General features: G+C 32.7%; 1 protein-coding gene across 2 annotated transcripts in view; it reads right to left on the bottom strand.

Moving 5' to 3' along the window:
* LOC126757356 (G-protein coupled receptor dmsr-1) overlaps window positions 1–27,268 on the bottom strand; it is a 255,974-nt gene extending 228,706 nt beyond the window's left edge. The window contains exons 1-3 of one of the 2 annotated variants that reach the window (XM_050471196.1): window positions 27,126–27,268; window positions 22,925–23,443; window positions 12,657–12,713 (exon numbers count right to left, since the gene is read on the bottom strand). The gene's annotated coding sequence lies outside the window, so the exon portion shown is untranslated. Of the gene's footprint in view, window positions 1–12,656; window positions 12,714–22,924; window positions 23,444–27,125 lie in introns of those variants that run through there. The other variant, XM_050471195.1, reaches the window with a different exon arrangement.
* Between the last annotated feature and the right edge of the window lie 624 nt (window positions 27,269–27,892).

The following is a 27,892-nucleotide window of genomic DNA, read 5'->3' as shown; positions in this document are numbered from 1 at the left end:
AATCGAATTAATTAAATTTAACTTAATTAGTCTAGATTTATTTAGAAGCATTGGACCTATACTAATTGGATGAATTTTTTCTTAATTGAACTCAACTCAAATAGTTAATAACTTAATTGAACTTAAATTTATTCAAGTGAACTTGACTCAATTATTAACTTAGTTAAAAAATATTTAATTAACTCAATTTATTTTTAATTAATACAAAATTTTGATTAATCGAATTCTACTCAATTAAATGAAATTTAGCTAGATTTATTTAGAAAAGTTGAACTTTCTACATATTATTTCTTAATTGAACTCAATTCGATTAGTTATTATAAAAGCTTAATTGAACTCAAATTAATTCAATTGAACTTGACTCAATTATTAACTTATTTAAGAAACACTCAGTTAATTTCCGCTTAATGGAATTTACATTAACTCAATTCACTATTAATAAACAGCACTTAATGAAATTTAGTTTAACTGTACTTAAATTGACCCAATTTATTTTCAATTAATACTATATTGCTAAATTGAAATTTTGGTTAATTGAACTTAATTAACACAATTTACTTAATTGAACTGAACTAACTCATTTAATCGCACATTGCAAAAAAATGTAGTCAATTAAATTTTGATAAATTTAACTTTACCTAATTAAATTTCACTTAATTCAACGTACAAAATTTAAATTTTGCTCATCCAATCCTATTTTATTGAATTTCATTTAATTGAACTGCATTAAAGAAATATTTACGAATAATCGACGCTATTTCCTATAAAGCATAATTGAACATAACTGTACTGAATCAGATTTCAATAAATCGAACTAAAATCCACTAAATTTCGCTAAGGTTTATGAGGACAGTTCTATATAGAACTCTGCATAGACAAAACGCACTGTTCCTTGTTAACAATTTTTTAATTGGATTTAAATTTACTCAATTAAATTTTTCTTATTTCAACTTAATTCCATTCCATTTAGACTAAACTCAATTAAAATTGACCTGCTATCATAAGTCAACTACTTTGCTTGAAACAATTTAGGCTCAAAAAATGCTAGCGGCCTTTTCGAAGGCATGCGATCAACTGCCAAGAATGTTTCCTTTTTAGAGTTCAAATAAACTTTTACTATTGAAAATGTTTTTAAAAAGCAAAGCAGAAATTTCAGAGAGGCTAAAACAGTTTTTCAAGGTTTCAGCTTTTGTAATTTATGGTGGGGAGTCTCCTGTAAAGGCGTTACACCGCTTCACTTCTGTGAAAAAGGCTTTAAAACTGAGGCATAAGTGTACCAGCAAGATGTTTAAAAAGACGTGGTAAAGCAGTTAAACAATACTTTCTTTGGATGGAGAATATTGGATCTTCCAGCAAGAGTCTGCACCGGGCAAAATCGATCCAGTAGTGGCATAAAATATATGTATATTCCTGCTTACATATTTGCAGATATTTGGGCAACTGGAAATTCAGATTTAAGACCACTGAGCTACAGCTTGTAGTCAGAGATGAAGAGCATCGTCTGTGGAATACCACAAAGAAGTTTGGAGAATATCAAAACATCTTTGATTCGACAACAGAAAATAGTTGGTTCTTGTAACAGAACTTATGGCAGGACTAAGGTGTGAATTGTAAGCTGGTGTAATAAGATCCCGCACATACTTGTATTAAGCTTGTCTATCTTAAGACTTTTTAAAATGATTACATGTTGCCTTTTCAAAGAGAAAATATAAATTTTGAAGAAGGCATTTTCTGTGGTGACGACTTGCCAGAGACTGTCCCAGAAAAATCAACCATCAAGGATTGATATGCTTAGTTTACACGTGGTGAAATGAGCACCAAAGACGGAAACGCGATATCACTTTTGACCAAAAAAAAACGACGAATTGATGATTCGAAGCAGTGTTTGAAAATGTTAAAGTGTAATAAGCCCCAGTTCTTCCGTCGATATGAGATAATGGATGGAATATGGATTCATCATTTCACTCCGAAGTCCAATCGAAAGGCATGCGAGCGGAATGCACTTGATGAACCCGCTCCAAAGCATGAAAAAACACAAGAATAGGCTGACAAGGTTATGACGTCTGTATTTTGGGATGCGCATGGAATAATTTTTATTGACTACCTATCTTGAAAAGAGAAGGACCATTAACAGCGACTATTATATAGAGTAAGCGGACTGCATTTGAAGAAAACGAAAGTGCTGTTTCACAAAGACAATACACCGTGTCACAAGACAGTGAAAAATCTATGAATTGGATGCAAATTTTTTTCCGCATCTTCAAACAAAAAAAACAAACAAAAAAAATAATAAAAAAGAGATAAAAAAATTAAAAAAGAAAATAAATGAAATAAAACTAACATAAAAAAAACAAATAATTAAAAAAATATATAATTAATTAAAAAAATAAATTAATAATTTAAAAAAATCTTAATAATTAAACAAAAAAAATTAATTTACTATTTACTGTTCTTAGATCACAAAATAATGCTCGCTGGGAAGAAGTTTTCGTTGAATGAAGAGGTGAGGCCTATTACGAAGCAAAGGACAAATCGTACCACAAAAACGGTAGCGAAAAGTTAAAGGATCAGGGGAAATTGAAGCATAAAGGGAACTATGTTGCATAAAAAACAAAATTTTGCAAAAAAATGTTTTTTATTATGATAGGCCGTAGATTTTCCAATTGACCTGTTATAAACTATGCCAATAAACATACAGAAACCACAACCATTTTAATGGAACAAATTTAATTGTGATAATTGAGTAAACGATTGTAAAATTTGCCATATTTCATTAGCCGTGGACTACTGTATGTATTAACAAAGAAATTTGAACAGTCGTCCACATATGTAAAGTTAAAGTTTAAGCTCCTTTTTTATCTTTCTTGAAGCAAAATAATAACATATGCTTCTACCAAAGTTTCCAAGTGCTAGAAGAAGCGCTTTATCAGTACAGATATAGATAGCTGTTGATTCGATATAGTCTGCCTAAATTAGTTGAGAATATAGTTAAGTGGAATATCCTCAATTCTGCTAACTATAACCAATAATTCAACAACAACTGATTTTATAAGGAAAATTTCGTGTCTAACGCTTCTAAATAAGTTGCCAGATTTTTCTAGCATAAAAAATGCTCTGAGAAAATTACGAGGTCCTCAAAACTGCAGTAAATGGCCTCAGAGTCTATTGCAACAATTTCAATACTTAATCAGCTAGGAAAAGTTATATATTAATTTTTAAAAAGTAGTCGTAGAAACATAATATAATTATCTTCACTTAAAGTTGCCTTCATTCGCACAGGGTAAATAATTTTCGCCTCAATCACGAAGCAACTTTTTTCGTTATTTTTCTCTAACTGCATGCCTCATTGTTTTCGATGTATTTTGCGTTTGCTGCTTACAGTTTTCCGACATAAATTTTTGATTTGGTTTTTCCTCTTTAATATTGCAAAATTGCTACAGATTTCGCCTTTTTATTTTGCTCATAATGTTTTTTTGTTTCGGGTAGCGCTTTCAGTGGGGCGTCGCGCATTTTTGGGTTTTCGCATTTCGAAGGCAATGTACCGTCAATGATTTATGGCTTAGCGCTGCCACATTGATGCAATCGAATATATAACACTTGGTGTGTGTGTGTGTGTGTGTAAGTGTTTACGCTAGTTACCCAACCCTTCCAGTCGATCTTGTTACAGTCGTTGGGCTTGCAGCTTAAAGCTATTTGCTGCCATAGAACAAATATTTGCTTGAAAATCGGCTAAACGCCAATTCTAATTTAATGCTTAACTGCCAGCTATTTAATTAGCAAATTTCGCTTTCATTCACTTTGTTCACTACTTATTTAAGTATGCACTTTCCTAACTCTCTCTCTCTCTCTTTTTCTATTTCCTCACCCTATCCTCTATTTGTCACAGCTGAGATTTATATGCCGTCAGTGAGTGGCAAATGAAGGTCATCGCTTGTCGTCTTTCCTCTTCCTTAAAGCTGCTGTATTCGCTGCAGACGAATGGCTAAGTGCTGCATAAATAAATCTCTCGCTTGCATCTTTTATGCAAAGTGAAGGATATTTCGAGAAAGGGTAAGCAGCAACGTCACGAATATTATTTATAATTCGTTGATACTGGTTGGTTAGAAATTATCTAATTTAACAAGGCAATATTTTTTTAATGGACTTCGTCCTTTATAATGAGCGGGGAATTTAAGTAATGAGTAATTAGGCACAACTTTGAGAGGAGCCGAACTTTAAGTACTTTCGCAAACCGCCAAAAAATATGGCGTCAGAAATGAGTAGGCTTTATTAGGTGAGTTTAAGTGACGGCTGTGTTGTTTTATATTTGTTTGCTTACTGACTTTTTAAAAAACCTGATATTTTGAATTGATAATTTGTGATTAAAAATTAGTTTATTTTGTTTATCTGAATTTTTCACATACATTCTGTGGCTATGTGGAATATTTCTGTATATAAAAGTCATAGATATTTTTATGACCTACAATATTCCCATATAACTTTTTTCTATAGGACTTGTAGTTTTGTTGGAAATCGGAATAAAACGTTCCTAACCTTTGAAATTGCAACCACGCCCCTACCCTTCGTTTTGCCGACTACAGATCGCCTATAAAGTACTTTTCTTTGATGCTTGATGTTTTATAATTCGTTTGCGTTGGGTTTCATTCAACTGTGATTTCTTGGTTTTCAAAAATTATTCTAAAGCGCGAGGAGTGTTTTGTTACTCCTAAAAATAGGCAGTATAGTTTAATTTTTGAACCGAATAATTTATAGCTAATCCTGTATATCATTCTTCAGCCCTAATTTTACGATTCTGTTTTTGAGTAGTTTGAAACAATACCGTTAGAGACATTGTAGTCGTGGTAATTAACAGTTTCAAACCACTTTCGTATAATAGCTTGAGGTAATATGTTTAATGTAAAACCGTAATCGATTTAGAATATTAGAGTAAAGAGTTTATTATATAAGTTTCTTTGATATGTTATATTTCGAAGACTTACTAACTTCCTATTTTAAGGGAAAATAAGGCATGTTACTACTTGTCTCTTTTTGTATCTCCATTAGCGGTATCCAAAAGTAAACATCGGAAACCCTATAAAGTATATATACAAATGATCAGTTGTATTTTGTTCGTATATTATCTTTCTATTCATTTATGTTTATACCGGCGAAGTTGTTCCTCAGATTTTGAGATCTCACTCCCAAAATACAAAGTGCATTCTAAAGTAAACAGGACTTTTTGAATCTAGCGCCCCCTGGTGGCACCATCTATATGTCGACTGGTGCGTGAGAATCTACTATCTTTATCGATTGTCCAGTGAGAATTTTATGACATTTCATTGATTGGAAGTGAAGTTATTGCGTTTTAAGTGTCAGTATGTTTGTGTTATCGGTGCGAAAATAAGCTTCGAACAAAGAGCCTACATTAAATTTTGCTTTAAAATATGTAGGTAAAACCTTTGGCCGAAACGTTTCAATTGATGAAACAAGTTTATGGCGTTGATTGCCTATCCGGTAGCAGAGTGCAGGAGTCGTTTTAATGTTTTCAAAGTGGTCGTGGGGACATAAATGACGATCGACATATGGGCCAATCAAAATCCGTGATCACCGGGAATTCCATCGAAACTGTGCGTGAATTCATCAGAAATCAGCCGAAATCATTATTGAAATTCATGGAAATGGAATATAACATCTCCAAAACATCGATTTATCGCATTTTGACTCAACATTTGGGCTTACGAAAGGTGTGTGCACGGTTTGTTCGGCACAAATTGACTGCCGACCAAAAATTGCTCAGAATCCAACATTCGAAGGACATCATTATTTGACCAAAAATCACATTTTAACCATTAACCACTCCCCGTATTCACCTGATATGGCACCTTGCGACTTTTTCCTTTTCGGAAAAATGCATTTGCCCATGAAAGGAAAGCGTTATGCAGACGTAGAGGCTATTCAAAAGGCTTGCACCGGCATACTGGCGTTCATACCGGCCAAAGAGCTAAAACACTCGTTCGACATGCTTTTGGACCGCGCAAAAAGCTGTATTGAAGCAGAAGGAGACTATTTTGAATAAAATAAATTGATTTTGCCGAAAAAAACCATTTGTTCTGTTTTTTTTAAGTCCTGTTTACTTTGAAACACACCTTGTAGGTACACATTCTTTCCTCTTAAAGAAGCTGCTCATTTTTTGAAACCGCCAATATCGAAGCACTTAGTGTAAGTAAGAAACTGAACTGATCAATTATAATTAAATCTTTTTATGGGAAAGACACATACATCTAATATAAAAAAAATAAAATAAAATAAATATTCACGAAATCTGCTCAAGGCAATGACACATTATCACGGAATTTGCTCGTCTTCTTGTGCTTGAATTAATGAAAATTTCGAGCGCACGTTTTCTTTACATTATGTTCAAGTGCCAATAACACAAATAACCGCTCGAAGTAATGAAAATACTGCCGCCGTTGAGGCAAGTGTTGCTCTCTTAGAGACCGCAATTGTCGATTCCAGGACCGTCTCAAACCATAATCTGGCGGATTTTGAGAAAGAATTTGTGCTTGTATCAATATAAAATTGTGCTCAGTCAAGAACTGAAGCCATAAGATCACCGTAAACGTCGTGAATTTATTGATTTTGCCTTGGAACAAATTGAAAACGATAATGATTTTTTTAAGAAAACCGTCTTCTCCAATGAGGCTTATTTATACTATCGATTCTGGTGCGAAGAAAATCTACAAATTATTCATGAACAGCCCTTACATTCACCTAAATTGACAGTTTGGTGTGGTTTTTGGTCTGATGGAATCATCGGCCCATACTTCTTTCGAAATGAAGCTGGTGATACCGCTATTGTCAATGATGGAGCGGTATAGATCGATGATAACCAATTTTTATAACCGCAATTGGAAGAAATAAATCTTGACAACATCTGGTTCCGTGCAATTATCGAATTACTGCGAGAAAAGTAAAGTGAAGATTTGATTATTTCAAGATATTGTGACATTGAATAGCCTTCAACGAGTTGTGATTTAACACCACTGAACTACTTCTTGTGGGGTTATTTGAAGTCATTGGTCTTTAGCAATAAACCAGACTCTCTTCAAGCTTTAGTCAATATTGAGCGTATTATTCGTGACACAGGACTTGTTTTATTGGAAAAAATACTCGAAAATTGGGTTAATCGAATTCGTCCCTGCAAAAGAAGTCGTGGAGGCCATTTGAATGATATAATATTTAGAACTTACTTGTACCGTTTGCACCTCACATTTAATAAAAAACTTTTGAATTTCCTTGATAATAAGAGTGTATGTGTTTTTTTTAAGAAATCAGATCACTCTTATGGGAAAGCCCTTTATAATTCTGTCACAAACTTTGACCGACAGTAAATAAGATAAATATCTTCTCAAAGAACATTTTTTCCTTTTCTACTTCGCTTTTTCGAAGTTAACGATTTTTTTTTTTTTTGTTTTATACAGTTTTTACGTTTCTCTAACTAATTATCCATTGACATTCGGAGCATGGATTAGAGTAGCACGCTCAAGACTATGGCTTGCATCAATTTAGTTGAAATAATGAACCCCAAGTTGGAAGTTATACACATTCATCCTTCCAGTTCGCATTAATCTGTGAAATTCATTTCATCTGGCTCACTCGCTGAGAGAAAACCGATAGTTCAACTTTTCAACATAACTTAACCTAAATTAACCCACGGATTTTGTCACAGCTTTAGACCGAAATAGATCTTCAGCCTTTAATACAGCAAAATTGTTTTTGTTAAAATTATTGTGGATCTCACATAGAGAGCGGTCAATATTATTTGAAGACCGGTTTTACGAACCTCAGGTAACACGCAATTAAGTTTTGATAGATTTCTTGTAGTGGATTAAAGTCTTTCGAAGCTTTTGTGAACAAGTTGCCCGACACTGATGTGTGAAAACTCATCCGACAGTAAAGCATTGCGTTGTATACTAGGCAGAAACTTCATGACACTGCAAGACTTTCGAACTTACTTTCTAAAAACAACAAGAGTTCCACGAATAAAGTACTTCCATATTCAAGGCATAAAAATAGTAAAAATAACAATCAGTAATACATAAACATATAACAACTTATTAAACAACTCGTAAACTACAAAATATACAAAACGCACAAAGAAAGTGACATTAAAAGTTCACGCGCAACAACAAAAACAACAAAATAATAAACGTGAGCTGAAAAACTGCATTTGTCTCGACATAACTGTTATTGTGTAGCTGCGAGAAAAGTTCAGTAAACCTTAAACATACAAAAGTCGTTAAGAAATGCATCGCATCAAGTGCAATAACAGTAAATGCCAGCGCGATAAGCGGAAAATTCAAAGTTACACAAGCAGCAACAGCACGACGTCAGAGCTTACGAACGAAAATAGCACAGCCAGTAATTTATGCAATGCAGAAGTTAAATATTTACCAAACACGCTGAGAGCTTCATTACATTAATGCGAACTAATTTCGGGTGAAATTTTCACGAAAAAGTGCAAACGTTTCTAGTGAAATATGCTTCTTCGGAACAAGCATGCATTATGCGTGAGTTTATATGTCGAAATCTATATTTTTCACGCGCACGGCACTTCAGAAGCCACGGCAACGGATATTTATGCATTCGAGCCATTTCAACATGTTTTAATTAAATTTTTTCAATTAGTGTTTGGCTTACTTTTTAACGCGAAACTGTAAGTACATTATTCGAAATGTATATTAATACCGGTGAATTTAAGTTGTTGGTGATATTTGCGTCGTGGTTTAAAAATAAATAAGATACAACGTTAACTAAAGTTCCGCCGAAGTTATAATAATCTTCACAAATAAGACAGTTTTCCATACAAGAACCTGACTTTCATAGAATTGCTCGCATGACAGCTGTAAGCTAGAGTGATCTCATTTTAAAATTTCTTCGCCGATTGCACCGTTACTTCGGACAATAATCCTTGCTAAATTTCGTGACGATATAGCTTGAAATAAAAAAGTTTCTTATACAAGGACTTGATTCAGATTGCAATTAAATTCCCCGTGTAAATGTTATTTCAAAAAAGTATTTTGCTAAGCTGGTTAGACTATCCCTAATTACTATGCCAAATATGAGCGCGATCTGTCAACCAGTTTGTTTACAGCAGCTGCTTAAGTCGATACACCTCAGTGGTGTGTTGTGATTTTTACAATGTATAAAAATATCGATTAAAGAATTTGTCTAAATTTTTGTATTTGTTACCAAATTTCGTGTGCGGAATCGTTGCGAATGTTGGAAAACGCTTACGGTAATTCGGTTTTTTTCAAAAACATAAGCCTGCAAGTGGTACAAGGTCTTCAAAGACCGTCGAGAGATCGTTCATGACATGCCTCGTTCTGGAGAGCCTTCGACATCTTCAAGTGACGAAAATGCTAAAAGAAGTGAAGGATATGGTGCTTGAAAATCATCAGGCAAGTGTTAGAGAGATGGTAAGAGAGCTCGGCAGCTCTCGCGAGTCCGTCCGAATGAGTTTTGTGGATATTTCGGATATGCAACGTGTCCCTGCTCAACTCGCGCTGTTAAAGCTGAATTTTTTCAAAAAGAGTAGAGTTGCGTATTTCGATTCCACATTCATTGAGCGCATTATAATTGCCGATGAGTCATAGGTTTATGAGTTTGTTGTGCAAACAAGTCAAAAATCATTGGAATGGAGGAAAAAATGAGCCAAAACCAAAAACTCCAGCCCAAAGCGGCTTTAAAATCAAAGTGAGGCTCATTGTCTTTTTTCGATATTCGTGGTTTGGTGCATCATGAAATTGTTCCAAAGCGACAGACGGTTAATAAGGAGTTCTATTTGGCCATATTGAGGAGTTTGCGTGAAACCCGTTTTCAGGCTATCAAAGAGATAAATAAAAATTCGCTGAAGGAATTGAAGGTCTTCCCAAAAAGTGCTAATGAAAGGTGTTTCGAGGACTGGAAGAATCGTTGGCTAAGTGTTATAATATATATAATGGGTTGTCAAAAAAGTCTTGCGGTATTTTTATTGAATTTTTGATGACTCATGCCCAGCTCTTGACCGATGCTACGGATGCTACTATGCCGGTCTCTTTCGACCAATTCAGCGATTTTATCGCAATTTTCGACGACAGGCCTACCGGAGCGTGGCGCATCTTCGACCACCTCTACACCAGAACGAAAACGTTGAAACCTTCGTTGTGCGGTGGAAATGGAAACTGTATCGGGTCCATAAACTGCGCAAATTTTATTGGCGGCTTGAGATGCATTTTTGCCTTTATCGTAGTAGTACTATATGCCTATTTTCTCTTTATTTTGCTCCATATTTGCGACGCTATAACTCACGAACGACTTAAAAGAAACGACAGTCAATCAAACACGTGTTAGCGTGAAAGGAGCTTTCCAAAAAGGTATAGCATGACCCGATGCGACGAATAAAACAAGAACTACGCGCTTTCAGCGCCAACTAGCGAAAATACCGCAAGACTTTTTTGACAACCTAATATATACGAGTATTATATAGTATTCGACGATTTCGTCTGGGTGTTCCAAACTACGAGCTAAATTTAATATGGACTGTTGTGTATTGACACATTTGTATGCCAGATCTCAAATCCGAATTTCAAACAACTACACTCGTGAGGAGTTCAAATTCGAAGAGCAAATATGTAAAAAATATATTTTCCAATACAAATCAGATGGCTCTCTAAGAGCTGTTATAAAGTAACTGCGCTATCCGCTGTTACTGTAAAATGAATGCTGTCAGTTTGCTGTCAGATAGATGTCATTCGATGACTAATGAAAGATGACTCGGCTCTTAGATGGCTTCCTTTATAAACTTACTATGGGGTAGCAGAGAGATGGATGAATAGATGAGTATTCGACCGCGACCTTAGGCCTATTGTGCTCAGAGTTGGATGCTGTCAGATGACTTTTATCAATTGCTTGTCAAATAGCTGTCAGTAAGCTGTCAGATCACTGATGTGATTGAGTTATATGGAGTAATATGGCTTCTGTGAGATGGCTGTCAGATTACTTTCATCAATTATCTGCCATATGGATGTCAGATAGCTATCAGCTCATTGTTTTCGAATGGTTGTCACAACAGAGGCCAGGCTGAACCTTAAATTGGTTCATAACTGATACAAGTTTGTACCTTTTCGAACCAGTAAATTTTCAGTTACCACTTTCAACGTGCAAACCAGTCTTTCTTCAGATGAGTTCACAGTATTTCTGTGCAAGAAAGTTGTGCGTTACGTGTAACTATAAACCACTTAATGTGCAGCAACGTCACGTTCGCGTAACCATAATCGGTTTAAACTTACGAAACTGATGACTTACTTGCAAGGAAAATTATATTAAATCTTTATAATTTTCATTATACAGAACTTCCGCGAATGTCCTGAACCATTACACTGCAGGAAAATTGCGTATAACGGTAGCTGCGCACTGAATTTCCTTCCCACAAGTCAACATTAATTTGCGAACTTAAATGAAATGACGGCTCTGCGTGTTTATTTGGCATACTTCTTGGCTTGACTCTAGCGGTGAATGCCTCAAGCGCCGCCAGATTCTCCCAACGATTTGCTGCTGTTCACGCGTGATAAATGGCTGACGTTGAGCTCCTCAACTGCCTGATAGCCATGCTCAACGCAAGAGCTCAGGGCAAAAGTGCAGCGCCTGAGTACTTGTGTACAAACAACAATGTGGCAGCTGCAGCATGAAGAAATCAATGCGTTTCGCAGAGAATGAACCGTTACTGGGTGGAATTGATACCGGTTTACAGTTTAAATGACTCTTGCCCAGCTTATGGCGCTTTTCAGTGTCTGCTGCAAGCATAATGATGCAGCCATGTTGCGTGACACCGCCGCGGCGATGCCACATTTGCGCTCGTCACTGCTGTCTGCTTCCAACAAGCCTTACAGCACTCCACCGAACGCATTGTTAAAGTGAATTAGTTTTCAACGATTGAGTGATGCAATGTCATGTAGCGTTAAAGTATTAATTAAATGCAATGCGAAAAGTAAGACAGCGGAGAAATGCAGAGCGAATATTTGTTTGTACTGGAGGAGAAGATAAACTCAGGCAGGAAATTCTAAAATATTTTTGTTTCTGTTCACAATTCGCTGTACGTGGCGAAATTCTTAATTCTATTTGTATTTATACAAGCGAAATGCGCTGAAACGTTTTTGGCGTCGCCAGAAATTCGAGTGTTGATAAAATATTGGAAAAAGTACAGTTGGAGCAAAAGCTTGGCTTGGTGACAAGTTTCCGGACACTACCCCAGGAAAATCAACTATCTAAGACTGGCTTGCCAGGTTTAGACGAGCTGAAATGAGCACCGAAGACGGTGAACGCAATGGACATTCCAAAAGAGGTTTTTACCGACGAAAATCTTAAAAAAGTCCACAAAATAGTTTTGAGTGACCGTAAAGTGAAGTTGCTCGAGATAGCAGACACTCTGAAGATATCAACTAAACGAGTACATTATATCATATATATGTATGTACATATATATTAACGAGGATGTTGGGTTTATATGAAGTTCGTTTCAAACTCCTAGAAATGTGTGTTCAACTGTTCTTAAATCAAAATTTGTTTAGTAACGCTTACTCATAATACATAACCACGACTTAAGCATAAAAAAATAAGAAATAAATGTAAAAACATACCGCTATGAAGCTCTGCTGGGTATTTATGAAAGTAGAATGTTCAGTTTCCACAAAGTCCTGAAATAAAAATAAATAAATTATTAGCATAACTATTGAAAGACCAGGGGAATTTAATAGTATATAAATATTAAAATCCATTTAAAATAGGTAAAACAATTTTAGAGAGCTTAAAAATATGCTTGTGCTTCCAAAATATTGAATTCGCTATTGATCCCGAATTTACGGAGCATAAGGTAGTGATCTAGAAACCTCGATATATTAAAGTTAAAGTTTATTTTGAATGTTTTATATTGAGATATTCTTCCATGTTCAACTATTTTTATAAAAACTGCGTTTTTTATGTGCTTTGGAAACGTAGAATCAAGACGAATCCCGAAATTTCGGGACTCAAAGTTGAAATCCCGAAATCTTGAATTGTTTGTTGTAATGCCGAGGTGGTTCCAAAATAGTGAATTCTCAATCTCGATTTCGAAATTTCAGCAGTCACAGTCGTAGTCCCGATAAACCCGATAAACCGTAATTACGCAAAAAATGTGAATTTTATTTATTATATTTTATTTCGGGATAATTTTAAATATTCAACACATTTTATAACTTAACTAATAAACACTATGTATGTGCTTTCAAAACATTTTACCTCGACGAATCCCGAAATTTCGGGACTCAAATTGGAAATCCCGAATTGTTTGTTGTATTTTGTGCATCCAAAATATTAAATTTCCGATTGCTCTCGATATTTCAGTGATTGCTGCGGTAATTCCGAAAACCCGAAATATCGGGATATCAATTTCCTCGTTACAAAAAATGTGAAATTATTGTTTTATATTGCTGCTTTTTTTTATTTTACTGATTCTATTACCGATTTTGGTATAAAAAATTTTTGAATTTCTAACGTATCCCGTCATTTCGGGATTACTGCTGTCAATTGTTGGGATCAATAAAACTTTCCTTTACGATGTATGTAGGGTTTGGTATTATAACTTAAAATGGGATACTCTTCTACATACATAAACCGATTTTTGAAATTTATTTATTATGTTCTATGAAGGAATATTCGTTCTATAAAATTATAAGCTTCAAAAATATTGAACAGACACATCCTGAAATTATGACACTAATCATCCCGAAACTGCTTTGAGAAGACATTTTTTCTATAAACAAAATATGAATATATTTTTGTGTATTCCTCCGTTTCAATTTTCAATAAATATTTTGAATATAACTTATTTTACCTTTTGCTAACATCTGTGTATGATTCCGAAACATTGTACCCCCCATGAAATCAGAACTTTCGGTACTGAAATGGTAATCCCGAAATCCGAAAATCCCAAAACTATTCGTGTATCAATTTTTCGCTATGAAATGTATTGATAAACATATTTTAAATGTAGAAAAATTTTGATAATTGAAAAATTGCTTTATTCAGAGCACAAATGACAAAATTGCCATACCACTGCCTTGGGAAAAATATTTTCTTGCAGCACTTGACTACAATTCAATATCGGAAGTCATACATGCATATAACTAAAACCTGCACAAGGCCGTTTGTAGACTAAAATATTTCCGAGAAAATAAGTTAATTCTGAAATTTAAAATATAGTGGAATAACTCGAAATAAAAGCAATATTTTTGTTAGTAAATGTAACAGTTGAAGTATGTATGTATGCATGCGTGTCACTGAGCATAAACATTTACTGAGATTTCAAAAAAACAAATGTTAATTTAATTACCAACTTGATTCTAGTGAAAAAGCACATCATTTACAGATTATGTGACCTTAAGAGTTTATTGGCAATTAAATTTTTTTCTTGTCGTTAAAACTCGCCTGCGATAAACTGCTGTCAAATATGGAATGTAGGATTTATAAGCTTTAATTTGGCGCAGTTTTTCTACATGCAAAGAATGCTTAATAATATTGCTCAAGGATTTTTTGTACTTTTGTATGCATATATAAACTTTTTTCTGCGTTGTGCTACGCTACAAAAACACAAAAAGAAATTGGAAATGCAAAAAGTTGTGGTAAAAATATCGTTTTTATTTCATGATTATTTTTGTTAACCTTTATGTGTGAAATATGAATTCCACCACGAACTGATTCTATGGATTAACCTGAAAAGTTATGCCATTACTGCAGACAGATGTAAGGTGGTATTCCAGTCTAGAGGCCCTAATTTCGAAGTTTATGTTTGTCAATTAATAAAAAAAGCACTTGATACTTTTTCTAACCATTTGTTTTGTAATATTTTAAGAGCAAGCAATTTTGCAATTTAAAAGAATTCCATTGAGTTATGAGTCCTGAAGTGGAGGGTGGTAAAGGCTTCATTCTCGTCGCCTTGACATCTACCCTTGTGTTCATCTGAAAAATAAAAGTCTCGGGAAAAACTGAAAGTTTTTTTCAAATGGCGGCTACTCAAAAATAAAGGTAGATTTTTTCATTATTTTTTTAACTTTGTTAATTTTTTTTAAATATTACATATTTCGATTTTTAGTGTTGTGATAGAGAGATATTTAATGAATATTCATGACACGACTAATTGTAAAATAAGACATTATGGCAACTGTATTGAAATTTTTAAGTTAACATGCAAATCGCGGCAGTCGTCCGCTCAACCGGTACATTTGTCACGACACTAAAGCGGCTATAACATCGGAAATAATTTTAATTTTGAAACAAACTTTTTATGAAGATATTTTTGAATATCTAAACTATGGAATAAGGAAAAAAAGTTTAATTTTTTATTAATTTCTAGACTAAAAGAGGATCCCTTAAGGGATTACATGGGTTTACGGGCTTAAAATATCTTGTTTTTTTTTGTCTTATAAAATTTCACAACACCTCTCGAATATTGTCCTAAGCTTCCTAGTTGATCCGAGGAATAGTTTTGGAGATACAGCCTTGAGAATTTGTGCGGTCGAGTTTAGCTAAGCTAAGTGCGCCGTCTTTAAACGCGTTTTTCTCGAAACTGTGTTTTTGAAGTCGGTTGGTAAGGTTTCTCGTGAACTACTCGACCGAACTTCATGAAATTTTGCACAGTTCTTTGAGATACAATTCCTAAAGACTTGGACGAAGAATGTTTTTGCGATTAAAACTGTTGGAAAAAAAATGTCGTGAAATTTTAATTTTTTGGTAAAAATTTCTGCCAAAAATCCAACTTTCAGTTTATTTTCTTCGTCCCAGTTCTTAGTTAAGATTTTAGCTAAAACACGTATTTTTTCACTTTAGATGATCCCGTAGGGATTTATCTGCCAACGCGGGCGCATATTTTTTTCGACGGGTCATTGGAAATCCAAAAATTTCAGAACTTCCTTGTTAATAGTGTGTGTTTGTAACAATAAAATATTTCATATTTTATATGAGAAAAAAATTGCTGAAAAAGGCTGGTTTTAACCCGAGGAAGCCGATGTATCCCCTTAAGTATCGAAAGTGTGAAAGCATTTTCAACATTAACAACAATTTCTATACATTCGGGAAAAGGCAGAAATAATTTAATAATAATATAACAACTTGAACTCTCCACAATAAAAAATTCACTCCATACTTAAATTCCTTCATAATTTGTGGTTATAATGGTCAAATCGATGGCAATAGCCTAAATTAAATTTTCATAGCCAATTTGAATAAAAACAAGTAAGGAAGGGCTAAGTTCGGGTGTCACCGAACATTTCATACTCTTTAAAATGATAATCGAGATTTCATTAGCCGTCATTTATGTACATATTTTTCAAATACCGTATTTGTGAAAAGTTTTATTCCGCTATCGTCATTGGTTCCTAATGTACTATATATTATACAGAGTAGGCATCAGATGGAATTCAAAATAGCGTTATATTGGAAGAAGGCGTGGTTGTGAACCGATTTCACCTATATTTTGTACAATAAGAAAAATATTATATACCGAATTTCATTTCGGTCTAGTAGTTCCTGAGAATTTTCAAAAAAACGCCTGGGTGCAGCTTCCTTTTGCAATTTCTTCCGTAAAAAGTGTTTCTGACGTTTTTTGTAGTCCGTTAAATTTAGTGATTTTCGATTTCTTCCATTTTTGAACTGTACATGGAAATGCCTGAAGAAAACGACTCTGTAGAATTTGGTTAACATAGCTAGCAGTTTCCGAGATACGTACAAAAAACTTAGTAGGGGCGGAGCCACGCCCACTTTTCCAAAAAAATTACGTCCAAATATGCCCCTTCTTTATGCGATCCTTTGTGCCAAATTTCACTTTAATATCTTTATTTATGGCTTAGTTCTGACACTTTATAGGTTTTCGGTTTTCGACATTTTGTGAGCGTGGCAGTGGGCCGAATTTGGCCATCTTTCAAATTTATGAAATACGTGTAATTCATCAAGATATCTCAAATCAAGTTACATGCACGGACGGACGGACAGACAGACATCCGGAAACTCGTCACCCTGATCATTTATATATAACCCTATATCTGACTCTTTTGTTTTAACTTAAAAAAATGAACAAAAATAATACTCTCCTTGCAATGTTGCGAGAAAAGTATAAAAATAAATATTGATTAATTAAATATTTCGAACCGATACTAGTGCAGAAAATGCCATAGAAAGCAGAAAATCATGTGAATGGAAATGGATATATCAACCAGATCAATGTCAAGACTTATTCGAGCTGATCTTCACATGAAGGTCTAGCAACGCTCAGTCTGTCAATATCTCAAAATTTGAGGGATTACTTCAAATATTTACCGGTGGACGTGTCTCTCATTGACTCAGCTTGTTCATGGTGATCACTTACACTCGGATATAAATACTAAATGTGGTCTTTGATGTTTCTTGCTGGGTCTTACAAACTTTCTGGACTACTTAGCATATTCTCAGCAAGGCAAATTAATAATAGTTATAATAAAATAAATATTTTAAAAACTTTATGAAAATATTACGCTGTGCCGACAGCAACTTTGGTATGTGCGCCCATAAAGAGCACGTAAATAATCAAAACAAGTAAGGAAGGGCTAAGTTCGGGTGTCACCGAACATTTTATACTCTCGCATGGTAAAGTGATAATCGAGATTTCATAATACGTCATTTACATATTTTTCAAATACCGTATTTTTGTAAAGTTTTATTCCGCTATCATCATTGGTTCCTAATGTGTATATTACACAGAGAAGGCATCAGATGGAATTCAAAATAGCGTTATATTGGAAGAAGGCGTGGTTGTAAACCGATTTCACCTATATTTCGTACATGTCATCAGGGTGTTAAGAAAATATTATATACCGAATTTCATTGAAATCGGTTGAGTAGTTCCTGAGATATGATTTTTGGTCCATAAGTGGGCGAGGCCACGCCCATTTTCAATTTTTAAAAAAAGCCTGGGGGCAGCTTCCTTCTGCCACTTCTTCCGTAAAATTTAGTGTTTCTGACGTTTTTTGTTAGTCGGTTAACGCACTTTTAGTGATTTTGAACATAACCTTTGTATAGGAGGTGGGCGTGGTTATTATCCGATTTCTTCCATTCTTGAACTGTATATGGAAATGCCTGAAGAAAACGACTCTGTAGACTTTGGTTGACATAGCTATAGTAGTTTCCGAGATATGTACAAAAAACTTAGTAGGGGGCGGGGCCACGCCCACTTTTCCAAAACAATTGCGTCCAAATATGCCCCTCCCTAATGCGATCCTTTGTGCCAAATTTCACTTTAATATCTTTATTTATGGCTTAGTTATGACACTTTATAGGTTTTCGGTTTCCGCCATTTTGTGGGCGTGGCAGTGAGCCGATTTTGCCCATCTTCGAACTTAACCTTCTTATGGAGCCAAGGAATACGTGTACCAAGTTTCATCATGATATCTCAATTTTTACTCAAGTTACAGCTTGCACGGACGGACGGACAGACGGACGGACGGACAGACAGACATCCGGATTTCGACTCTACTCGTCGCCCTGATCACTTTGGTATACATAACCCTATATCTGACTCTTTTAGTTATGTGAACAAAACTATAATACTCTCGTTAGCAACATTGTTGCGAGAGTATAACAGGCGTTGGACTATTTAAAGCTCAGTAATTATGCACATTATATATATGTACATATGTATATATATTTACTTATATGATTAATGAAATAAATTGTAATATTTTTTCACCCTCCACCTTTTTATTTCGCTTCCTGATGCGCGATATGAGCGCGTTGAGAGAAAACGCAAAACAAAATTTTAATCGAGATTTTTCTAAGTAATTTCCTCGCCCAGACATGACGCATATGCTCACTGCTGTGGCATTAGCAGTGCAAACTTTGCACCTACACATATATAGAATCAAAAGACATACACATACGCATATATGAATGTATATAAGAAGCAGCAGGCAGCTGTTTGTATGATTGTGCCATTTTAAGTGGGCGCTAATTATGGCGATAAAACTATTTGTGTACACATGGATTTACATACATGCTGATTAAAAGTTTTGCAATTTATTTACATGTAAACATATTTATAACTTAAAAACACTGTGTATAACGTAATAGAGGAAACAGATAAAGTTATGATAGAAAATTATAATACTGTTGCTCATGTCGTATTAAAAAAAATGTGAACTTCGGCTACACCGAAGCTAAAAATTTATCTAGGCAAAAAATTGATTTCAATCATAATGACAGCTATACATTGTGACAAAAGAGCACCCAGAAAATGTAATTAAATTCTCCGGGTAAATGACATATAAAAACATATATTTTGCTTAGTTAGTAGGACTGTCCTTAATTAATATGCCAAATATAAGCGTCATCTGTCAATCAATTTCCTTACAGCAGCTGCTTAAGTCGGTACACCTCAGTAGTGCTTTTCGATTTTTACAATGGATAAAAATATGGAAAAAAGAATTTGTTTCAAATTTTGTATTTCTAAACAAATTTCGTGTGCAGAGTTATTGCGAATGTTGGAAAAGGCTCAGTCAAAAAAGCCTACGAGTGGTACAAAGCCTACAAAGACGTTCGAGAGATTGTTGAAGACCTGGCTCGTTCTGGACGATCTTCGACCTCTTCAACTAATGAAAAAATTAAAAAAGTGATAGTGAAGAATATGTTGTTTGAAAATCATCAGGCAGTGAGTGTTTTAAGAGAGTTCTTGTTCGACTAGTCCCGATAAAGTTAATTGTCTTTAAAAATAGTACCATAAACATGTCTTTTTGGATATCTTTATCTCCGATCCCACATTCGAGTCGATGAGACATGGTCTCATGAGTTTGACATGCAAACAATTCAACAATCATCGGAATGGCGGAAAAAAATGAGCCAAAACAAAAAGCCCTAGGCCAAAGCGACTCTAAAACAAGTAAGGAAGGGCTAAGTTCGGGTGTCACCGAACAATTTATACTCTCGCATGATAAAGTGATAATCGAGATTTCATTATCAGTCATTTACATATTTTTCAAATACCGTATTTGTGTAAAGTTTTATTCCGCTATCATCATTGGTTCCTAATATACTATATATTATATAGAAAAGGCATCAGATGGAATCCAAACTAGCGTTATATTGGAAGAAGGCGTGGCTGTAAACCGATTTCGCCCATATTTCGTACATGCCATCAGGGTGTTAAGAAAACATTATATACCGAATTTCATTGAAATCATGGTTTTTTGGATATGGGCTTTATGCCATTTCTTCCGTAAAATTTAGTGTTTCTGACGTTTTTATTCGATAACCCACTTTTAGTGATTTTCAACATAACCTTTGTATGGGATGGGCGTGGTTATTATCCGATTTCTTCCATTTTTGAACTGCCGATGAAACGCCTGAAGGAAATGACAGTTTGGTTGACGTATAGTAGTTTCCAAGATATGTACAAAAAACTTAGTAGGGGGCGGTGCCACACCCACTTTTCCAAAAAAATTACGTCCAAATATGCCCCTCCCTAATTCGATCCTTTGTGCCAAATTTCATAAATATATCAAATATCTTTATTTATGGCTTAGTTATGACACTTTATAGGTTTTCGTTTTTCGCCATTTTGAGGGCGTGGCAGTTGGCCGATTTTGCCCATCTTCGAACTTAACCTTCTTAACAGACGGACGGACGGTATCAATTTTCATTATCACCCTGATCACTTTGGTATATATAACCCTATAGACTCTTTTAGTTTTAGGACTTACAAACAACCGTTATGTGAACAAAACTATAATACTCTCCTTATAAACTTTGTTGCGTGAGTACATATAATGAAGGTGAGGATCATTGTTTTTTTCGATATTCATGGTTTTGTGCATCATGAAATTATTCCGAAGGGACAGACGCTCAATAAGGAGTTCAATAAGCCGTATTAAGGCGTTTGCGTGAGAACATCTACGGAAACGACAGGGATTGTGGAAGAATAATTCATTGATTTTACACAATGATAATTCACCATCGCATCGAGTCGCTATTATGACCGAATTTAAAGCCAAATTGAAGTGAATACCATCGTTCAACCACTGTGATTGAACAGATTTTGCTTCGTGTGATTTTGTTGTTCCCCAAATTGAACTTGCCGCTCCGTGGAACCCGTTTTCAACCGATCAAAGATATAAAACAAAATTCGCTGAAAAGTGTTTCGGGAACTGGAAAAAGCGTTGGCTTGAGGCTATTACATCTGGTGGAGATTACTTTGAAGGCGACAAAATAAATATTGATGAATAATTAAATATTTTGCGTTTTATTTACAATTTCAGGATACTTGTCACGATTTCAATAAATAAATAGCTTTCAGTTCGGTACCTCAAAAACTGTGTGATCAACGTTGATCATTTAAATATAGACAGTAATTTATAAGATTTTAGAAGGTATTACAAACTTTTTAGAAAACTTAGATATTCTGTTCAGAGTATAAAACAAAAGAATAAATAGTTTTTATCAAAGAATTTAATGCTAAAAAAATCTTGTGAAATTATCAAAAAAATATTTGTTATTTGAATGTTTTTCTACTTCAATTATGTCACTTAACAGGTTAACATATTTAATATTCATTCATTTATGCTTGCAGCATTTTGGTAACTAAATTAATAACGGCAATCATTAATCTCGGTTTTTCTGAAAAACAATTTCCTGTATTTAAATGCGAAGTGATAAAACTTTAATTAATGTTCACATTGAAATTCATTCGCCGTAAGGTGTGCGACACAAATCCGGGAATAACTTTAATTGCCGGCAAATACAATTGATTAGTTAACCAAAAAACTATTGTCATGTCTTTACATCTCAATTAAAATAATTTGGTTTCTGTAAATATTCAATTTATAGTTCATTTGGACAAAAAGCATTTCAGCAATACAAATAACGGTCACCACAAAAACAATAAATGCGTTTTATGCTCTATTCATTATTATTATTATGTGGTTATTACGAATTTATTATTATGATATCAAAAACAGTTGCTTTTTCTGAATTCAGGCTTCTACGCCAAAAAGTATGCAAAACAAATTCATGAAAAAGCAAATGTCTGTCGTTTTAGAGCAGCTCAACTGTTGCTCACTCAGTGCTGCAAATAGCAGTAAAAAAAATATATAAATATGTAGTGCTTTTTATATTTCGGAATTTGGCAACCCTAGTGTTGCAATCTGGCAACCCACAACTTTATCGTAGAATTTGATATTTTTATTGTTACACATACTCACAACGTTTTTAGCTATGTGTGCTATTTGTGTTGCTTACAGTAACTTCAAATATTCAGCTCGTACAAAAAATTAAATTAATTGGCGCACATTTTTGAGATTATTTTTTTGGAAAAACAAGAAATGTCGCAACCATAACACTGGAGCAACGCATAGCGGTAAATTATGAGTGGTATGCAACCATATGTTTGCCAGTTGTCTTTTAAGAAATTATAGCGAATATTTTGAAAAGCAAACAGAGCTTTCTCTAATCCCGTTACATAGAGGGCAACCCTCTTATCGTTTCCATTAGAGAGAGTTCCGATAATTACAAATATGTATATGTTTAAAGTTACTCCTAGCCTTCAAAAAAGAGGAATATATTTTTCACAGTTCGCGATCTTTAATGAGCTCGTAGTGACTAAAACGCTGAAAACATCAAACACTCTTTATGAAGGTATCGTTCGGTTATATTTGTGTGAATTTTGGTAAATTTCATAATTCATCCCTTAAAACTTTTATTTAATTTAATAAAATCACAGTTTTTATTTTACATATTTTCTGCAAACCATTTTTATTTGCAGCCACTGTATGAGCCCACACAATATTTACATTTCCGCAAAGTATTTACACGTACGCTGCTAAGCTAGCAATAATATACCTATGTAGGTACTTACAAGTAATTCTAAAGTTGCAGCAACTGCACACAAACACACATGTAAACGAGTGGAAAGTTCTTCTCCCTGCTACTGGCTCGGAGCAGCGCCGCACGCAGCGTCCAAGTTTAGAGCGCACACAGATGCTTTATTACACAAATATTTGGGCAGCATTGCATAGAAGAGAGCAGCCAGCAGTTAGATCAACAAATTTTTAATAAATTTCTATAACAAATTTTTTCATTCTTTCCTTGCCGAACCACGTGCTTGGCACCCGGAAGCAATCAGTGAGCGACGCACAAGTTGAGGCACAGCGCAAGCACACAGCGAAAGGGAGAATTTTTAATAAATTCTATCTTTCATGCCACGCACGACGGATGTTAGTAAGTAATTGCAATATTATATTCGGTTGTGAGGGCCAAGCGCACGAGCACAGAGCCAACTTTGCACGAACTTTCAGAAAGTGAGTGCAAGCTTGTTTGTTGAGGTTTTCATTACGTTTATTTTTAACTATTGGCAAGAAATGTATACGTTGGGAAACTATACAAAAAATTATTATTTTTTTTTAATAATAAAAATGTTAATTTAGTAGTAATAAAAATAGCTATAAAGATAAATATTTTTTATTTTTAAAATATTTTTTTAAATTTTGTAGAAATTTGCTTTAATTTTAAATTGTTTTTAGGAATTTGCTTTTCGTAAATGTGTTTTTTTTATTTATAATCTTCTATTTGTTGTATGATATCCATTTTTGTATTCAATTGCTCATTTTCAAATATATATTTTTATATGTACTTTTGTAAATATTATTTACACATTAAATTTATATATGTTAAAATATTTGTTGAAAAAGCCTTTTTTTAATTTCATTTCTAATTATTTCTAAATAATAGTAATATTTTCCTATTTCAGTTTTAATTATTATTAAATATTATTATTTTTTTTTAATTTAATTTTTGTTTTTAATTTTTTTTTTTTTGGTTTTAGTTTAAATTATTTTTATTTTCTTTTAATTTTAGTTTAAATTATTTTTAATAATTTTTTTTTTTTTTAATACTTTTTTTTAATTTAGCTTCTAAATATTTTTCCTAATCAATTTTTATTTATTAATTATTATTTCTCAGCATATTTAAAATAATATTTTGAAAATTATATATTTGTTTCTTCACTTAATAATTTTGTTTTTTTTTTAATTTTTTAATATTTAATTTAATTTTTTTTTTTTTTTTTTTTTCAAAGTTTTTGGTTTCAGTTACTGTTTTATTTTTTTGAATATTCGTTTCTAAGTATTTTTTTAACCAATTTCGAATTTTATTATTGCTTTTCAGTATACTAGATGTTAAATAATTCTCTGAAAATTATATATTTTTTTTAAATAGTATTTTATTTTTAATTTCAAAATATTTTTCAAATATTTAATTTCCGAAATATGTTTGATAAATGCAAATAAATATGCAAAAATATTCCATTTTTGTTTAATGTTCGATAATAAAATTTTTTGCTAGTTTTGGCTTAAAATGTTCTTTCCACCAATTTCAATTTTATTAAGTTGGCATTATATTTCAGCATATTAATAATAATTTTTTTCAGTAATTTATTTTTATTTATCTAATAATTTTGACTTTTTTCAAAATGTCAGAGGTCTTTTTCAATATTTATTGTTTATGTGTGTTTTTTTATTTTGTTGTAATTTTGTTTAATACTCGATGATAAATTTTTTTAATGTTGGTTTCTAAATATTTTTCTTCAAAAATTTTTTTATTTTGCAAAAGTTAATATTATAAAATTTTTCGTCACCAAATCTTAGCTTTACTAAATTATTATTTAACAGTATATTTTAAATGAAGGTTTGAAAATAATAATGTTTTTTTAAATTTCAGATTTTTTTAAAAATTCTTTTTGAGTACGTATTTTTAGCAAGAACTTTGTTTTTTTTAATATATATTTTTTTAGAAAATTTTGTTTGAAAATCTATTTTCGTTTATATTTTTTTCAAAACATTTTTTTTTTATATTTTTTTTTAATTTTCGAAAAGAATATTTTTTAAATGTTGTCTCTAAATATTCTTATTCACCTATTTTTTTTATTTCAAGCATAAAATACTACTTTTCATTATATTTTACATATATAAATTTTTGTGAATAAGTTATTTACTTCTTCAATAATTTTTAAAAATGTCTTTTCACAAACTTTCGTTTTTCAATTTTTGCGTTTTTTCGAAATATTTCATTTTTTTAATCGCTGAAGCTCGCCAAAGAGACCGGCATAGTAGCAGCTTGGCAACTGTCGAGAGCCTAAGTTCAAAAATTCATTTGCGAATAAAAAAAAAATAAAAAGTCCCTGATAAAGCGACGGGAGAAGGTTGTTTTGAAGCATCCTATTTGAATCTCCGGTGACGAGGTGAATAGATGCCGCCTCAAAATTTTTATTCCACAACCTTATTTTTTAGAGGGTGGCCTCGAGGGATCACTTTTCATTATACCCATGAGAAGGCAACATAGCGACGAGTTGGACGCTTCACAATTTTTAGGAAATAAATAGGAAAACAAACTTCCCCAACTTTAAATGCTCGGCCGGAGAAACAGATGGCAGATAGTAAACCTGAGAAACACCGGTTATTTATATTATTTATTTAATTTCGTTGTTATAATATTTCTGCAAATAATATTTTGTATAATAAGCAACTTTGGAAAATTTTGAAATTAATTCTTAAAAAAAAGTTTAATTCGATATTCTTTATAATTTTAACAAAATTTTGGAAAGTTGTTTTTTATTAATTGATTGATCAAAACTCTTCTAAAACTTTCTTTTTGAATTTTCTACACTTTAAATTTGCATTACAGTTTTGTGAATAATCTTTTTTTATTTTTTAATAATTTTCAAAAATTTTCAAAATAAATTTTCAAAAAATTTCTTTTTCAATTTGCAGCACTTTTCAAATGTTTTTTTTTTAATTTTTGTCATTTTTAATTTTTTTTTTTAATATTTGACTGCAACAGTTTTTTTATTAATTTAATTTAGTTGTTAATAAACTTCTGTAAAAATATTTTGTTTAATAAATGATTTTGAAAATGTTTGAAAATCTCTCTTTCTATTTTCAGTCTTTTCTTAACATTTAATTTCAAAATATTATTTTTACAATTTTTAAATATGATTTACTAAATATATATCAGCGACAGTTTGCTTTTTTATTTAGTTAGTATTATTTCTCATTTGAAACATATTTTTGTAAATGTTATTTTTTTATTAATAAATGATTTTGAAAATGTTTTAAAATAATTTTCCAATTTTCGATCGTTTTTCAAATATAATTTTTCAGCATTTTTTTTCACGTGGTTTTCAAATAATTTATATTAAAATATTACTTAAACAAGCTTTCGTATATGGGTTTCGAAGTAGTTTTATACAACAGTTATTTTATTTATTCAATTTAGCTATTATTATTTTTTTTTGTTTTTTTCTGTAATAACATTGTTTCGTTTAACTTATATTTTGAAAGATTTTTCAAAATAATTTTTGAAATATTATATCTGTTTTTCGATTTTGAGTATTTTTTTTTAACATTTTATCTCAAAATATTATTTTAATAATTTCTTAAAAATGGTTTACTTTACATTTCGTCTCACTAGTTTTTTTCTATTTAGTTCAGTTAGTATCATTTTTCATTAAATTTATAAAATATTTTTGTAAAAATTATTTTTTTGTATATTTAATTAATAATTTAAAAAAAATTTTGAAAATGTTTTTTCAATTTTCAATTTTTTTCACAGACACTATTACATTGTTTATTTAATATTTATTTTTCAAATGTTATTAGTTTATTTAGTATCATTTTGCTAGAAATTTGTGATATATTTTTGTAGAAAAAACTTTTATACTTAAATAATAGTTTTAAAAATTTTTGGAATAGTTTTCAATATATATTTTTAATTTCGGTTTTTTTTACACTCACTAGTTCAATATTTTTTTTCAAAATATTTTATAAACTATTTCAATTTTTAAAATTTTTAGAATTTTTGTAATATTTATTTTCAAAATATTTTATAAACTGCCTTTTTCAACTTAGTTTCATAAAACTTTCAATAAATTAAAAAATGCACACATTTTCTCTAATTTGTATATTTATCGCCCATTAATTGCTCGCACATTTTCAAAATTTATAAACCACATAATTTTGAAAAATTTATGCGCTCACTGCATGATTTACAATATTTCCTCTCACCACACATAAATTACGCTTTAATAGCAGTTTCGCTTTTGTTCATATTTTTAGTGTTTTTTTTTCACTTGAAATTTACGCGTTTAAAGAGAGCGCCCCCCTTGGCACCTGGCGTCCAATTCGCGTACCGCTCGGAACGAATTCAATTTGCTAACTGCTTTCGCTGGCGCTGGCGCTGCGTTTCTTAAAGCCACATTGTTTACAACGAAGGAATTTGGATATATATATTTATATGTATATATATGCATGTAGTTGTATGTGTATATTTGCTTTTGTTTAGGCTTACCGAATTTTTCGGACAAAACAGCGCTGCCACACATTCGCATTGGAGCACTGGAAATTCCATTGTGACGCATGCGCCACGAAACTGGCAAGTGTTGCACGTGTGTTGTAGGCCCTGAACACACACACGCACGTGCATATACAGGCGGCCGTGTAAGTTTGTTGTGATTGTTAAAATCAAAACATAATCAGCTGAGCGCACCGCTAAGACGCTGCCAACGAGTGCTTATCGGAAATGAGCAATATGTATGTACAAAAACAATAACACCAACAACTAACGGCATGTTAACAGAAAATAAAAAAAAATCCGGCAATAACAACAACAACAAGCAAAACACAAATATTTGCAGCATTTCAAGGCAACCGACAACCACTTGAGAGCGCTGCCACTTCAGCGGGCCGCATGTGTGCTAATGAGTTGATCTACGCTGCGGTGGGGCAAGTTAGTCTATGTCTGTGTATGCGCGTGTGTTGGTGTTTCGCCATTC

This window comes from Bactrocera neohumeralis, chromosome 4 (genome assembly GCF_024586455.1).
Source record: "Bactrocera neohumeralis isolate Rockhampton chromosome 4, APGP_CSIRO_Bneo_wtdbg2-racon-allhic-juicebox.fasta_v2, whole genome shotgun sequence".
NCBI lineage: Eukaryota > Metazoa > Arthropoda > Insecta > Diptera > Tephritidae > Bactrocera > Bactrocera neohumeralis.
Note: the sequence above shows the minus strand (reverse complement) of the source record. Positions and strands in the feature narration are given on the sequence as shown.